Here is a 14,800-nt window from a genome sequence, read left to right as displayed (position 1 = left end):
AAGGGGGGTGCATACTTTTAAAAAAAGTATTTTTTTAAACCAAACTATTAATTATTTGATAAGCAGTAACAGATCTGAGGAAGCAAGCCCCATCACAGGACACTAGATGACTAGGCAGCAAACAAGGGACGTCGTCCTGACATTGTAAATACCAAGTACTGTTTTTTTTTAGACTGTGACCTCACTATATTGAGTCTAAGTGCATCATGTTTTCACTACGATTCTAAAATTGTCAGGCCACTGAGGTTTGCTCTATGTGAAGCATCACCCCTTTCCCTTGAGGCTGGGTCTCCCACACCCCATCTCCAAACCTGCCGGCTCTAACCATTGTCTTCCCATGTCATTCTCCCCCTAGACTGCCCTTCTGGGGGCTACATTTAGTGAAGGAAACAAAGTAAAAAAAAAAAAGTGATTATTTGTCTCAAATCATTTTTTCCCAAACCAGAGACATCCTGCAGGGGAGGAGCAGGGAGAGAGGTGAGAGGGAGGAGGGAGGAGCACAGGGGACTGAGGTGATGGTGCACAGGTGCCTTGGGGAAGGACATTCTATGGGGACTCAATCTGAGGGGGTGGGGGGAAGCAAATATTGTCTAAAAAATGTAAAAAAAGTGATAATGTTACAATAAAAAAATAATAATTTTTAGAAAGTGAGCACTGTAGCATATTAGAGGCCATGGGAACAGCGAGGAAAGGGACGATTCAGATGGCGCAGGTGGAGCTGGGCATGCTGGGAGGGGGTCAGCCTGCAGCACGGAATGGGGAATGGGAGTCACTGATGGTTTTTGAGCAGAGGAAGGACCTGATCTGATTCATGCCTGCAGAGGGCCCACGTAGGAGCTATCACAGGGAAGAGAGGTGAGGACTCAGCCGAGGGGGGAGCAGTGGAGACAGGGAGAAAGGGATTCTAGATGCCTCTAGGAAGGATGAATGAGTGAAACCAACCCACAGGAGATTCTGTTTGTCATCAGATTTTCTTGGGCAATCTGGAGCGTGAGAACCTCAGTGTAGAATGTTGGTTTGGAGGTAGCTGTTTCCTTTAACATCTAATTTCTGCTGTGGGGAGCCTCAAAATGTGCAAGTCTCCCCCATCCTCTCAGTCTGGTCCAACACCTTATTAAGACCCTGATGCTGAGTCTGGAGTCGATACCCCTGTTCCTCCGTGACACCCTGTTGCCTGCATCTCCTGGGGCAAGTCTGCAATTCTGCAACCAGGGTCCTCCCCGAGCCCCAGTCAGGGCAGGGGGCCTGGGCAGAGGAGCTTGCCAGGTGCAAGTGGGCCCCAAGGAGGCCTGAGAGCTCTCTGACAGGGCCGGTGAAAGCCAGCAGGGGCTGCCATGTCCGGAGAGCCTCGGTGCCAGGTGCTCAGCTTCCACTGTCTCCTTCCACGTGAGCAGCCACCCCACTCTCCACATCAAGCCCAGGCTGATGGGGTCAGCAACTTGCCTGAGGTCACCCCCACATAGAAAGTGCTAGGCCCTGACTAAGGCCAGCAGTGCTAATGGCCCAGTGCCTATACTCTCCAGAGGGCAAAGGGTGGGTCTACCTTTGGCCTCCCCCGAGTTCAACCCCAACCTGCCCCGGAGGCAGCCAAACTGACTGTCGGGAATCTCACCTGAAACACCACCTTGACCCATACGATTTAGGCACAACCAGAGGACAGACCAGAATGGCCAGCTGATTCCCGAGGGCAACCTGTCACTCAGCCTGCGAACGCCTGCCTTCTCCTCTGAGGCTTCAAAGTCAGGATCCTGGGAGGTTAGGGAGGCTGTCCGAGCTCCTTAGGAGGGAGGGATGCTCATCCTGCTAGCTGCTTCGCTGCACGCTCCCTTTGCTCTCAGACCCCCCCAGATTCCATCAGCCACCTCAGGCAGGGAGTACATGCTGATGCAAACGCTACACACAGCGCTTTCTGCAGAGAAGGTCATCTGGGCAACAGCTGGGACACGTAGCTCCTTTCTGCACCATCTGAAAGAGCCAGGCCCACCACGGCCCGCTTCCCCAGTGGCTTTGAGTGGCTAATGGAGGGAAACTGCAAATCCAAGCTGAATTTCTCTTTGCAAGATAAAACACGAAAGCTTCGCTGGCAGATGGACCAGAGTTTGGCGGAGCGGGTCTTCCGCTTTCCTCTGGGACCGGCGGGGATGACTCATTTATGTTCTTGGAGCTCCAGGTTCCTCCTCTGTCAAAAGGGGAGCCCCGGAGGCTGCTGCGGAGATGGGCATGGTCACGTGACTCACAGGCACAGCGCCTGCCGCTAAAGGCCAGCCCCGGGGCTGGGGACAAAGTCTCTCCATGGAAGGAAAATGTCACTCTCTTTTCCTGCCACTTGAGATCAATACTTGCTACATGTTTTGCAATGGAAAACTTTTTTTTTTTTTTTTTTGTGGGACCCTTGCCAATGGCTGGGGATCGAACTGGTGCTGCAGAGTCTGCGGGCAGCCTCGCAACCCAGCTCTCAACCGCTGCACCACCAGAGGAGGAGGCCCAATGGCAAAATATTTTTTACACCCCACCCACAAAATATATTTTAACCAACAGGTATTTTACTGTATTTAATCCCCCCTGTCATGCTAAGAATTAGGCATCCTTACTTTCATTTGAAAGAAGCAGAAATTATGGCACAGGGAGACCTGAGGTCACGCAACGAGCAAATGCGGGAGTAGAAATCTCGACCCCCAAGCGCTGGGCTGCCCCCCTAAGAGCTCTGGCATCTGCGAGTGAAGACTCCGGGGAGGAGGTGACTGGCGTGCTGAGGAGCTGAAGGGGCAGACAGCAATCATTGCCATGGGGTACGGAGTCGTTAATGCCAAGACTGAGTGGCTCCTCATCTCGGGGCCCCTAGACACCCACTCAGTGGGGAGCCCAGGAGGGAGCAGTGCTCAGGACCCATCCCAGTGCTGTCCAGCGGGGTGACCTGGGGAGAATGCCTTCCCTCCCTGAACATCAGTGTCCTGGCCTGGAAAATGGGCTAAATAATTGGACTTACAGGCCTCCCCGGTGGCGCAGCGGTTGAGCGCTGGGTTGCGAAGCTGCCCGCAGCCTCTGCAGCGCCGGTTCGATCCCCGGCTGCTCCCCGGCCACCGGAGGAGGGTCCCGCATGGCGCGCAGACCTCTCCTGCCGCCCGCTGCTCCCCTCAGCAGTGTACTTCGGTCCTTCTGCCTGCTCTGCTCCCCGCTCTGGCTCTGGTGAATTCTCTCACCCTCCCGCGCTTCTCACTGTACCCAGTGCTTGTATAAACAAACAAACAAACAAACAAATAAATAAATAAAACATGCCTCTATAAAAAAAAATAATAATTGGACTTACCCCTTTGGCTTAGGGGGCGTGTGAGAGGATGCACAGAAAGTGCCTGACACATGCTGGGTGCCCAGGGCCTGTGCTGGCCTGTCCCCACATGACCGAGCCCTTGCCAGTGTCTTCCGCCTCATCAGTGGGGATTTTTGCAGAATAAACACATAGAAAACCTCCCAAGCCTCCCGTGAGCACTGGTTGTAAATCAGGCAGTGAAACAGGCCAGGGTGTGAGATACAGAGGGGAGGGCTTGCTGGGGGGCCTCTTGCCGTCCTAACTGCCATGGACTGAGCCAGACTTGAAGCCCGAACTCCCAACATGCCTACATTTGGACCTTCAGAAGACAACCAGTACTAAGTGAGGCCATAAAGGGGGAGCCCTAATCCAGTACGAGTGAGACCTCATTAAAAGAGAAAGTGAGATGTCTCCATGCCCAACTTGAGCACAGGAAGGTCAGGTGGACCCAGCAAGAAGGCAGCCGTCTACACAACTGCATGTCTCCCTGGAAACCGAATTCGCAGGCACCTTGGTCCTGGTCTGCAGCCTGGAGAACTGTGAGGAAACACACCTCTGTTGCTGAGGCTCCCCAGGCGGTGGCAATTGTCATAGTGCCCCAGGCTGAGACTTCAGCACAGTCAGGTTCTGTTAGGAGATGCCGGGTGGGCGACAGTGGTGTGTGCACCCCAAACCACGCCCTGCTCAGCGGCAGTGGGAAAGATGGGGCCCATCTCTAGGGCTGGGTGCCAGTGTGCTCAGGACCGAAGGGCAAATAAAAGGCAAGTTGTGGGATCACTTGTAAAGTACAGTCAACTTATAAAAAATAAATTAATACTTACACACACACACATACACTCACCCCCATGCTGTGCCTTTCTATGGGCTTTTATTTAAATCTGTGATATGCAGAAGGCCAGGAAACTTAGACTCATTCCCTTGATTCCTTCTAAGGAGAAGGACAGAATGGGGATGGTTGAGGAGGCTTTAGTTTTATGTGCAATTTTTAACATTTTACACTGAAAATATGTTTGTGTGTTGTTTCTTAATCACTAAACAAATAAATAACAAAGATTGCAAAAGAAGAAGAGGAAGGAACATCGCTTGAGGCCTTCTCTGCCTCAGGCGCACATAAAAGCTGCCCGCATGGTTTCCAAGCCTCTTCACCACACCTCATTCCATCTCTTAAATGAAAGACTTTTGACAAGAGGAAGACTGGAGGATGAGAGGGTGGGAAGTCCATTATCCAGTTTGGAGAGAGGAGAGGAGCAGAGATAAGGAAGAGAGGAAATTGGATCAAAGCACTGACCTAACAGGCGTCAGTATCTGGTGCGCGTGCACTGGTTGGGTTTGCACGGCTGAGCGTTACCCCTGCAGAGACCCAGCCCCTCCAGCTGCCTGCATGCTGCTGCCAGACGGTTCTTTCTGGAGAGCAGAACTGCTGGTAACCCCACCCTCCCTGCCAGATGCCATCCGTGCTCCCCACACCTGGGCACCCGCTCCTGAGTCACTATGGGTTCTGCAGGAGCCAGCTGCTGGCCCTGCCACTGTCTCACGCCCTCAGTCACTGAGTACCCAGGGTTATCACAGGGCCAAGCTGCCTCTCTCTGCTGGCCCAACACAGTGTGTTTGGGACAGTTTAACAAGATCAGAGCATCTGGGAGCAGAGGGGTCACCCAGGGGGCAGGGCCTGCCTGGTGGCACAGGAGTTAAAGTGAGTAACATCAAGCTATCAGAGCCAGTGCAGCATGAATTCCATCCCCGGCCAGGGAGCTGACCCACATGGCACAGCAGACCTCTCCTGTCTCGCCCGCTGCTCCCCTCAGCAGTGTATTTCAGTAGATCCTCCCGTCCTGCTCCCCACTTTTTCTCTGGTGAATCCTCTCACCACCCCCACACACATCTCTGGCCTACACCCCAGTTCTTATATGCATAAATTTTAAAAAATCTGTAAAAAAATAAATAAAGGCTGGGACACTGAAATGACCATCTTGAAAGAGGAATTGGAAAGAAGGTCAGATTCAGAGTATTCTAAAATCACTGCATTTGGAGGATAGAACTATTTCTTAAGGTAGATGTTAACCCCTCAAGTTGAAACATGAGGCCGTTAGTGAGGAATGTGCTTGCTACCCGGTGTGCATAGAGGTTAATATACCGTGACAGCAGGTTTGAGAAAAGAAAGAAGCTTTTTTTTTTTTTTTTGTGGGACCCTCGCCGGCGGCCGGGGAACAGACCGGAGCTGCAGAGGCTGCGGGCAGCCTCGCAGCCCAGCGCTCAACCGCTGCGCCACCAGGGGAGGCCCCAAAGTAAGAAGCTTTATTGCCAATTCAGTGGCCAAGAGGCAGGAGATAAACTCAAATTGGCCTCCCCAATTAAGAAAGAGAATGATATTATATAGGTTTGCGGACCAAGGTTGAGAACAAGAGTTAAATTTTATTGGCTAAGGAGCAGACTAAGAGCAAAGAAATGTGGACTTGGCTGAAGTTTATTATTTGCACAGTCAATACATGGAGAAGCATGAAGAGAGACTTCAGATCCCTGGAGTTCTTCACTTCTGTTGGCGGCCCCTCCCTTGTGGGTACCCTCTCTCCTCGGCCTTTGCAGCCCTCTTGGCTCCAGCAGCCTTGAGGATCAGCAGATGGTTAATTGCATCTGCTTCTAGGTGGTGTCCTCTGCAGATATACTGTGCCTGTGACTAGACCTCCAAGAGAAAGTTAGATCCATTTTTATTTGCTTGTGCTTTAGGGTCTAAGAGCAATTTAAACATTTAGCTTACAAGGTCAAACAGTAAAAAATTTTTAAAAAACCAAACCTCTAAACAATTAAAAAGGGGGCAAGAAACTGTTGAAGATTTGATTTAATGCCATGGAACAGGCAAAAAGACAAGAAAGAAGTGGAAACCACAGTAAATAGAAAGCAGAGAAAAGAGGCCGTGGGCAGGAGTCTGCTCCACACAGCAGCAGATGTAAACGGATCAAACTAATCCATGCAAAGATGGAGATTTTTCAGACGGAATGTTTTAGAACCCAATTAGGTGATGTTTAAGAGACAGATCTAAAAGACGATGCCACAGAAGGACTGAAAGTACCGTTAAAGGGTCAAGTCCTGGACCCGAGGTAAATAAACACGAACCGAAATCCGCTGCCATATTTACATCCGTCTCTGCTCACATCAGATGCCGCGGTCTTAAAGATGTTATTTCACTGTCTCCGCTGATACCAAAAAAAAAAAACACAATCAGCTCCATGAACAATCCAAACTTATAAAATAGACGAACGCCCCTATATTAGTCCCAGACTCCACATTACAAGGGAAATTGTCTGTTAATGTATCTGTATTGGCCTCTAGACGCCGCGCTCCTGGGAGGAAGCGAGCTGTGTCTTATTAGTAATCACTCAATTCCCAGCGCTGAGTCCCAGTCTGACTTAGTGGGTTCTTAATAAATGTTTATTGAATAAACCAGTGGTTCTCGAGCCTGGCTGCACATCAGAATCTTCTGGGAGTTTTTAAAAATACTGAGGCCTGGGCCCCACCCCAGACCAATTAAAAGGAAATCTCGGGGGGTGGGGGGTTCAGTATGGTATATTTTTTAAAAGCTCCCCAGCTGATTCTGATGTTTGGCCAGGCCTGAGCACTGCTGGAATAAATAAACGACTGAATGAGCAAATGAATGAGTGTCTCTTTGATTTATGAAGGAATTCATTGCAGGATTCTTTTTAAAAGCACGCTCCCATGGTGCATTTTCAATGTAATTCGATTTTAAGAAATTTGATTTACACCCAATATTGCCGGGACAGTCCATTTTGTAAAGCAAGGAACATCTGTATTATCTATCAATTCTTTTTTTATGGATTTGGGAATATTCTGTGTCTCCATTTAAAACAGAGCTGGGAGAGTCCAGCAAAACGATCATTTCCTGTGCTCTGAAAACCGCTTCTTCCCACTCTGGCATTTAGAAGCCATTTCCCGGCAATATCAAGCATGTGATTCCTTAACGAGGCACTTAAGGCCGTGTGGAGATGGCTGAAAACATCACCGTCTGGGCTTCCCGCTCCTGATGTCGGGGCAGTGACATACGTGCGTGCCCGGTGCCGTGTGGGGCTCAGGCAGGGGCGACAGGAAGGCGCCCCCAGCCTGGGCAGTATGGCATCAGGCCGGGCAGCGGAGAAGGGCATCCGCTGCTGGCTGGGGACAGAGGTGCGTGCTAGTGTCAACGCACTCGAGTGTCAGACAGGTGGAAGGAGGAGACACCCAAGAGCCACCGGTCGTGGAGCTCTGTGTGAAGGGAGGAGGGCGTTTCTCCTGAAGTGAAGTTACGGGGGGCACCTTCTGGCAGAGGGAACAGTGTGAGGGGCTGGGGGAACGGCAGCAGACAGAGAGGGGTGCTGCTGGGTCTATTTCCCGATGCCTTTCATCCTCACGGTGCGTTATTCCCAGGGCCCACGCCAGCCAGCCCCGCTAGACAGAAGCCTCCCTCCCCTCCACGTCTGCTCCCAAGGCTGTCCTGGTTTCCTAGGGCAGCGGCCCCCGGACGGGTGGTCAGCCCGGCGGACATTTATTGTCTCCCAGTCTGGAGGCTGGAAGTCTGAAGCTGCAGGTGGGAGGGCCCCACTGCCTCTGAGCCTCGTGGGGCGTCCTCACCTCTTCCTAGCTTGAGGTTCACTGGCAATCTGTGGGGTTTCTTGGCCTGCACTTGTCTCACTCCCATCCCCGCCTCCCGTGGCCTGTGTGTCTCTGCACTGTCTTCTGTCTGTCCGTGTCCAGATGTGCCCTTTTCCTGAGGTCCTGGTCATAGTGGATTAGCCCCCCCACCGGCTCCCCACCCCCAGGGACCTCATCTTAACAGTGACCCCCTGCTGGCTTTTCCTCTGCAAAGGCCCCATCTCCAAATAAGGTCAGATCCCGAGGTCCTGGGGCGAGGGCACCAGCACATCTTTTATGGGGGACACAATTCAACACCGATGGCCTGTTCACATTCTCATCTCTTTTCTTTCACTTCTTTTCCCTACTTCCCTGTCTTTCCTGCCCCGAAGCAATTAGAATTCCTCCTTCCTTCGCCCCAAATTCTGAGTCTTCTGCATCCTCCCTGCCCCACTGTCCTGGATAGTTCTTGCAATGGGGGACCCTGTGCAGCAGGACAGCCACGCGCCCTCTCGCCCTCACCCCCTGACCTCCCTGTAGCCCCTGCACACCTCACGGCCCTCTCCCTCCCGGGCCTGGGAGTGCTTCTCCTGCATCCTCAGGGTCCCCTCACTCATGGAGCTCTCCCGCCGGCTGCTCTGAGTGAGTCCTTTCCTGCAGCGCTTGGCTCCCCCCACCATGGACAAGCCCACGAGGCCCCAATCCCCCACTTCCCCTGCTGTCAAGAGCAGCGTCTCAGAGGCAGCCCCTGAGCATCCGCACAACCTCGCCTCCTCTTCTTCGCTCTCAGAACTAATCCAAGCAAAGTCCAGTCTTAAATTGTCCGCCTGGCCTTCAGCGGGATTTGCTGGCACATTCTGAGCGCCTGGAACCACATCTGCGTTTCTTCACGGCTCCCCTTCTCTGTTCCCCTCTTCTCTCGGCTGCCTCCCTCCCTCTGCCTCTGGTCCTGTCTGGTATTTATATGAAGTCCTTCCCTGTGGGGCACCCCGTGGAGACTGTCCTGCCCATCACTGCAAGCCACGGGGGTGGGGGGTGGGGGCATCTGAGCCTGGGTGCGAATCCTGCTCTGCCATTAGGGCGAGGCCAGATTTACTGATCAAAAGCTTGGATTTGGCACCAGACAGGTCAGAGTTTGGAGTCTCCTGTCCTTCATGCTGCAAATTCTTTCACCTCCCTAAGGTTTGACTTCCTCATGGGTGCAAGCGTGGACAGAGCAGCAGCGACCCCGTGAGGGAGAGCCAGGTCCCAGGAGGAAACAGGTGGCAGTTCTGCCGCAATATGCTGCTAGGATTATCGGGGGTTTATATATAAAGGTCCCATTTACAAAGTGGTGGGTTGCAGGCAGGTGTAACCATGCTTGCAAATAGGGGCAGCAGGGAGGGGGCCAGTTACCGGAATCCAGAAGTGAAAGGCCTATAGAGTCAGCTGTCTGGACAGAGGGGCAGCTGGACCGGCCACGGTCAATTCCATGGGGCAGGCCCAGGACAGCGTAGGCCCTGGCCTTACCCCCTCAGCAGGTGCCTCATCCTGCTGGTGTCCACAGGAAGTCAGAGGTCAGGAGACCCTGTTCACGAAGCCCGAGGAGGTTTCCTGCCCGGCAGATGGACCGTGGGGAAGGGTGAGGAGAGGAGCTGGAGGAGCCAATGCACGACCCCACAGAGTTCTGTAAACCAAACACGACGTGTAAGGCCCAGCACCTGGTACACAGCAGGAGCTCAATAAGCGTGCGGGCAACGCTTCCTCGGCCCTCCTCCTGCTCCTGGTTAGACCAGGGGAAGGCGCCTAGGAGGCTGGTGGCTGGTGACTGGCCAGCCCTCTCTGCTCACTCTCAGAGGGTTTGCACGCGGGCTTCTGAGGGTCCACGCATGAGCAGGTCCAGGACTGGAGGAGCAACGGGCCGGGCGCTGAGGGCCGCTAAGTAGAAAAGGAACCGCAGACACCCAATTCTGGAGGGCTGGAGATGCACTTTGAGACCCAGAGCTGCTGCTGTACCCCAAATGCTGCTCCAGCTCTCCCTGAGTCTGGGGGGGCGGGGGGCAGCCTGAACTTTCCCTGCCCCCTGGCTTCCCGCATCCTCTTACAACCACCCTTCCCGAGCGAGCCCTTCGGCCGCGACAGGAATTCCTCAACTCTTCCCAGACACCTTGTCAGGGCCGGCAGGCTTCGGAGACCCCGCCACAGCCCATTTGCTGCTCTTGAAGGCTGGCGATGAGGACATGTTCCCTCCCTACTTGTCAAAGCGGCAGCGGAGAAAGATGAGGTACCTTCGTGTTCAAGGACCCTCCGGATTACGCAGTTACTTGGTTTATTATTTTTATAATCAAGGGGCCCCACTAATATGTTAAAGGAATTGATTCAAAAATAAATATTGGACAAATATTTAAGCTACCCTGGACCGCGGGGAGCAGGAGAACATGGCCACCAGCTCCTGTCCCTTCCAGACAGATCCACCCCCCGCAGCAGGCGACTGTGTATACGGTCTTTGTAATTAATTGCTATTGTTTTCATCGCCAGACCCAAAACATTTTACTCTCTGACACATCTGTTGGGCGTAGGGGGTGTGTTTTCTTGCTTCTCCTTCTACGGTCGCGTCCAGCCTGCTCTCTCTTCCAGGTGAGAAAGTCCTCACGGGACTGGTAGGTGTGTTGCTCAAGGTCTCCGGGCCAGAACCGGGTCCAGAATTACAGGTCAGGGTGCTCCTGCCTGAATCCCACCCTGTCTTCTTTACCTCCAGGCAAAATTTCCTAGTGGGTTTTGGGCATAGCGTCTCCGAATCGGGCGCTATAGGAAATCCTATCGTGATCCTGCTCAGGCTTCTAATCCGACTATGGAGCCACCGCCTCCTGGAGCCCTCCCTGATGACCCCAGTGATGACTGAGCTCCCCCAAGTTGGGTCTGCACTGTGCTGTGTCCTTGCCCCACCCCCTCGACCCGCCAGTGTCTCTTCCTTCCAGCATTGCCAGATGACCTCATGCCTTTTACCTCCTACTGGGCACCAAGTCCTCTGAGGTCAAGGTTCAGATACCTCCACTTTCCTGCAGTGCCCGACCTGAATGTGTTTGCAGGACAAATGTGTTTGCAGGACGAATGGGTGCCCAAATGAGGAAAAGAATGATTTTGCTGCACAGTGGGTAAGCCCTTGTACGCGGCAGCCAGCGATGGCCTGAGAGCTGAAACAGGCTAGAGGTTGAGAGCGGGCAGGGCAGGCCCTGGTCTCCGGCTTCCGCCCACCCACTCGCTAGCCCTGTGGCCATAGGCGATTTTCTTCATGCCCCGGTGCCCCATCTACCCGCTTGCAAGCCAGGCTAATAGGAGCCTCCCCTCCACTGAGTTGCTGGGAGGATGAAACGAGGGAACACAAGGAAAGTGCCAGCACCATCCCTGGCACGTAGCCAGGACACGTAGCGTGTGCTCAGCTAACAGCTCAGTTGGGAACCCACCTCCTGAGCCTTATGCCTCCTCTCTGTGAAGCAAGGACCCATTTCCTACTTGTTTTTCTCACCTAATCCTGCTTCAAGTGCTACCCACGTCCAGTTCAAATTCAGAATTTTTCTTTCTCTCCCCCAAGTAAGTACTGCATCATACGAGGTCTCCACTTAGCCCCTGGGGGTCTGTGTCTCGCCTAGGACAGGGGTGAGGCACGGTGCTCTCCTCAGGCAGATGAGGTGAGGGGGGCGCAGAACACTTGGCAATCGGGGGAAATAATACATTTTTTATTGTGCTAAAGTAGACATGATAGGGCTTTACCATTTGAAATCATGTTAAGCATATAATTAAGTGGCATAAATTGCATTCCCAGCGTTGTTTAACAATCACTACTACCCGTTTCCAGAACTTTTCCATCATCCCAAACGGGGAGTAACAATAATATTTTGTTAATAGCTTAATAAAATATTTTTAAAAAATCAAAATTAATGGAAAAGCTTATGAACAAAATATCAGACACATGAAGGCAGGATTAGTAAGCTGAAGCTAATTAATTTTTTATTATCATTTGGTGAAGAAAAATTGCCAGGCGTGGCAGTTCTCTCAACTGAAAATGAGATTAGCAAAGAAGTAGATTTTAAAAATATGATGGATGAGTTAATTTCCATTAATAGCAGGAAAGTAAAATTATAATGAATCCTGTTTGGAATATTTAATAAAATATTTAAACTTAAAATAACATAATATACCTACTTTTCGATTTTGACATGTTTTTGACTACTTTTAAAGTTTTTGGGGAAAAAATGACATTGAAAATATGTAAGGGCCTCCCTGGTGGCACAGGCAGCTGAGGGCAGTGCTGTGAAGCTGTCTGCAGCCTCTGCAGCACTGGTTCAATCCCCGCCAGCTTCAGAGCAACCCACATGGCACAACAGACCTTACCTGTCGCACCCGCTGCTCCCCTCAGCAGTGTATTTCGTCAGTCTGCCTGTTCTGTTCCCTGCTCTGTCTCTGGTGAATCCTCTCACCCACCCGCACATCTGAACTGTACCCCATTTCTTGTATAAATAAAAAAATCTTTTTTAAAAAAATATGTAAAACATGCATATTAAGTCACACATTTTTCCTTTTGTTTTGGCCTCCAATTTTATTCTTCTCTCTATGTAGACATAAACTTCCTGTAAAAATAAGTTGTCATATTTTGTTCTTCGTGGGGTTTTGCCATTAATTTTGCTTTTAAGCTATTACATTAAAATATTAAAATACCATTTGTATTGACTACAGATTTTGGTGTCCCTTAATTTCTTCGCCCTACTCACCTCACCCTAATCCTGTCCCTATCCCAAGAGGCTTCCAGGAAACTTGGACATGACTCTCCCTCCAAAGAGAAGTGAATGTCCACTTGGGGAGGCGTGCTTGACACATGCTTTCTTCCAGAAGTACATGGAAGGAGAAGACGGAAGTTTCCAGCACCGTGCCTCTCCTCGCCCCCAGCTCCGTACTTTCCAGGATCCAGCACAAAATGAAAATGTGTGGCTTCTTGCTTGAAATGAAAAATTTCCAGATGGCAGCAGCAGGGCATTAAACCAAGTGCGGAGGGCCGAGGGCGCTGTGTGCCTGCCAGGCCGTGCCCTGACACTGGTGTGTTTGTTCTTTCATTTGTTGAGTACCTGAGTGTGTACTGAGTACCTGAGTGTGTACTGAGTACCTGAGTGCCAGGCTCTGGGCTGGGCAGCCTGGATCTGACAACACCAGCACCTCAGTCCTGTCTCAGAGATTCACGGGGACCTCAGAAGGAGGGAAGGGCCCAGTGTGATGCCTTCCGGGACTGGCACACAGCAGGTGAGTGAGTCTGGAGTGAGAGGTGGCAGTGACCCCTCTTGCTTCTTCATGCTCCCCGTGTGGCTTCAGTGGCTTGGGACCCTATAGGGCGAGGCGTCTGGGGGCTCTCTTCTCCACAGCCAGGAAGGGGTGCAAAGAGCCCAGTCTCCAGAGCCAGAAGTGCGGCTCCTAGCCCCAAGTCCTGAGGTAAGTCAGGTCACTTTCAGGGCCTCAATTTCCTCCTTTGTGAGAGGAAAGCAGTCTCCCTCCCATGTTCAGACTTCTACAAAGCAAGTCAGCTCAGTGCTTCTCATATACACATGAGGGAATGATCTTATGAAATAATGGGACCAAAGGTACCATACACCCAGGCCCCAAACATCACTTCTACACTGCTACCTGGCTTTTTAATAGTCATTCATCAAACATTTGCTGAGTACCTACTGTGTGCCAAGCCCTTGACATCTATGATATCTTAAAGCTCATTCAGGCTTTTCCTAAGTAATTTTCTTTTCATTCTTCCATGGGAGGAAGATAGTTATTATTAAGTTCATAATTTGCAAAGGGGACTGAGACTTGGTTATAGTGAACCCAAAGTCACGTGGCAAGTTGGGGGGCACGCTGAGATTTGAACACAACTCTGACTCCGTGCCCAGTTCCCCTTTGGTTATATCTGAAGGCTGAAAGGACTTGCCAGCCAGCACCCGTCCCCCAATTTGTCCTGGAAAGGGATTCTAGAGGGAGTTTCCATCAACCACCACCTGCCCACTGATATGTCCCCTCCCCATGCTGCAGTCACCTCCAACCTTGTGCCTGGCAAGAAGAGCCTTGAAACAGACAGGCCCAGACTCCCACCCCAGCTGCACTTGGCAGGGCCTTGATCTTGACTTCGACCTCCACATGCTTCTCTGCACAATGGGAAACAGGTCCTACAGCTGAGGGAGGTGAAGACTTGGGAGTGGGGGATGGGACAGTGCATGTGAGTTTTCTTTTTTTATTCAAACACCAGCCCTGAGCCTGTCAGTAGGAAGTTGGCTGCCTGGCCACGGAGCAGTGCCCTTCCCAAAGAGCCCCTCGGGTGCAGGTCACAGCTTCTGCAAGCTTGGGTAGAGGAATCACCATCGATGTCTGCCCACTGTCACCCCTGCTGTTCTTGATTTACAAGCACCTTTGAGCCCCTGCTGTGTTTCTAGCATGGTTAGGCAGAGCCAACCACCCAAGGGAAGACCTGGTGACTACTCTTGGAAACTTGCAGCAGGGCCAGGGGAGGAGGTGTGGCAAGACCAGGCAGACACTTTTGGGAAACCAGATCTGCCCCTCCATGGAAGCCACTGAAGCCCCGAAAGCCCCAAATTTCACCCCACCCACCTGAGGGATGCATAGCATTTGAGCAGAGTGCACTCCTGGAAGGCTTCCTGGAGGAGGAGGAGGAGGAAGCAGGTGAGTGGTATGGGGGTTCTCACCTGTCCTCCTGGAGACACTTGTGCCCCAAGGAGGACCATCCCGAAATGGGCTCCCAGCACCAGCTGATTCTTTTCTCCCTCCCAGGGATTTAGTCCTGCTCTCCAGCCCTTGCAGTTTTCTCACCAGTATCACAGGGAGGGGTAGGAGCGACCTCACAGC

Source organism: Talpa europaea (genome assembly GCF_964194135.1).
Source record: "Talpa europaea genome assembly, chromosome: 8".
Taxonomy (NCBI): Eukaryota; Metazoa; Chordata; class Mammalia; order Eulipotyphla; family Talpidae; genus Talpa; species Talpa europaea.
Note: the sequence above shows the minus strand (reverse complement) of the source record.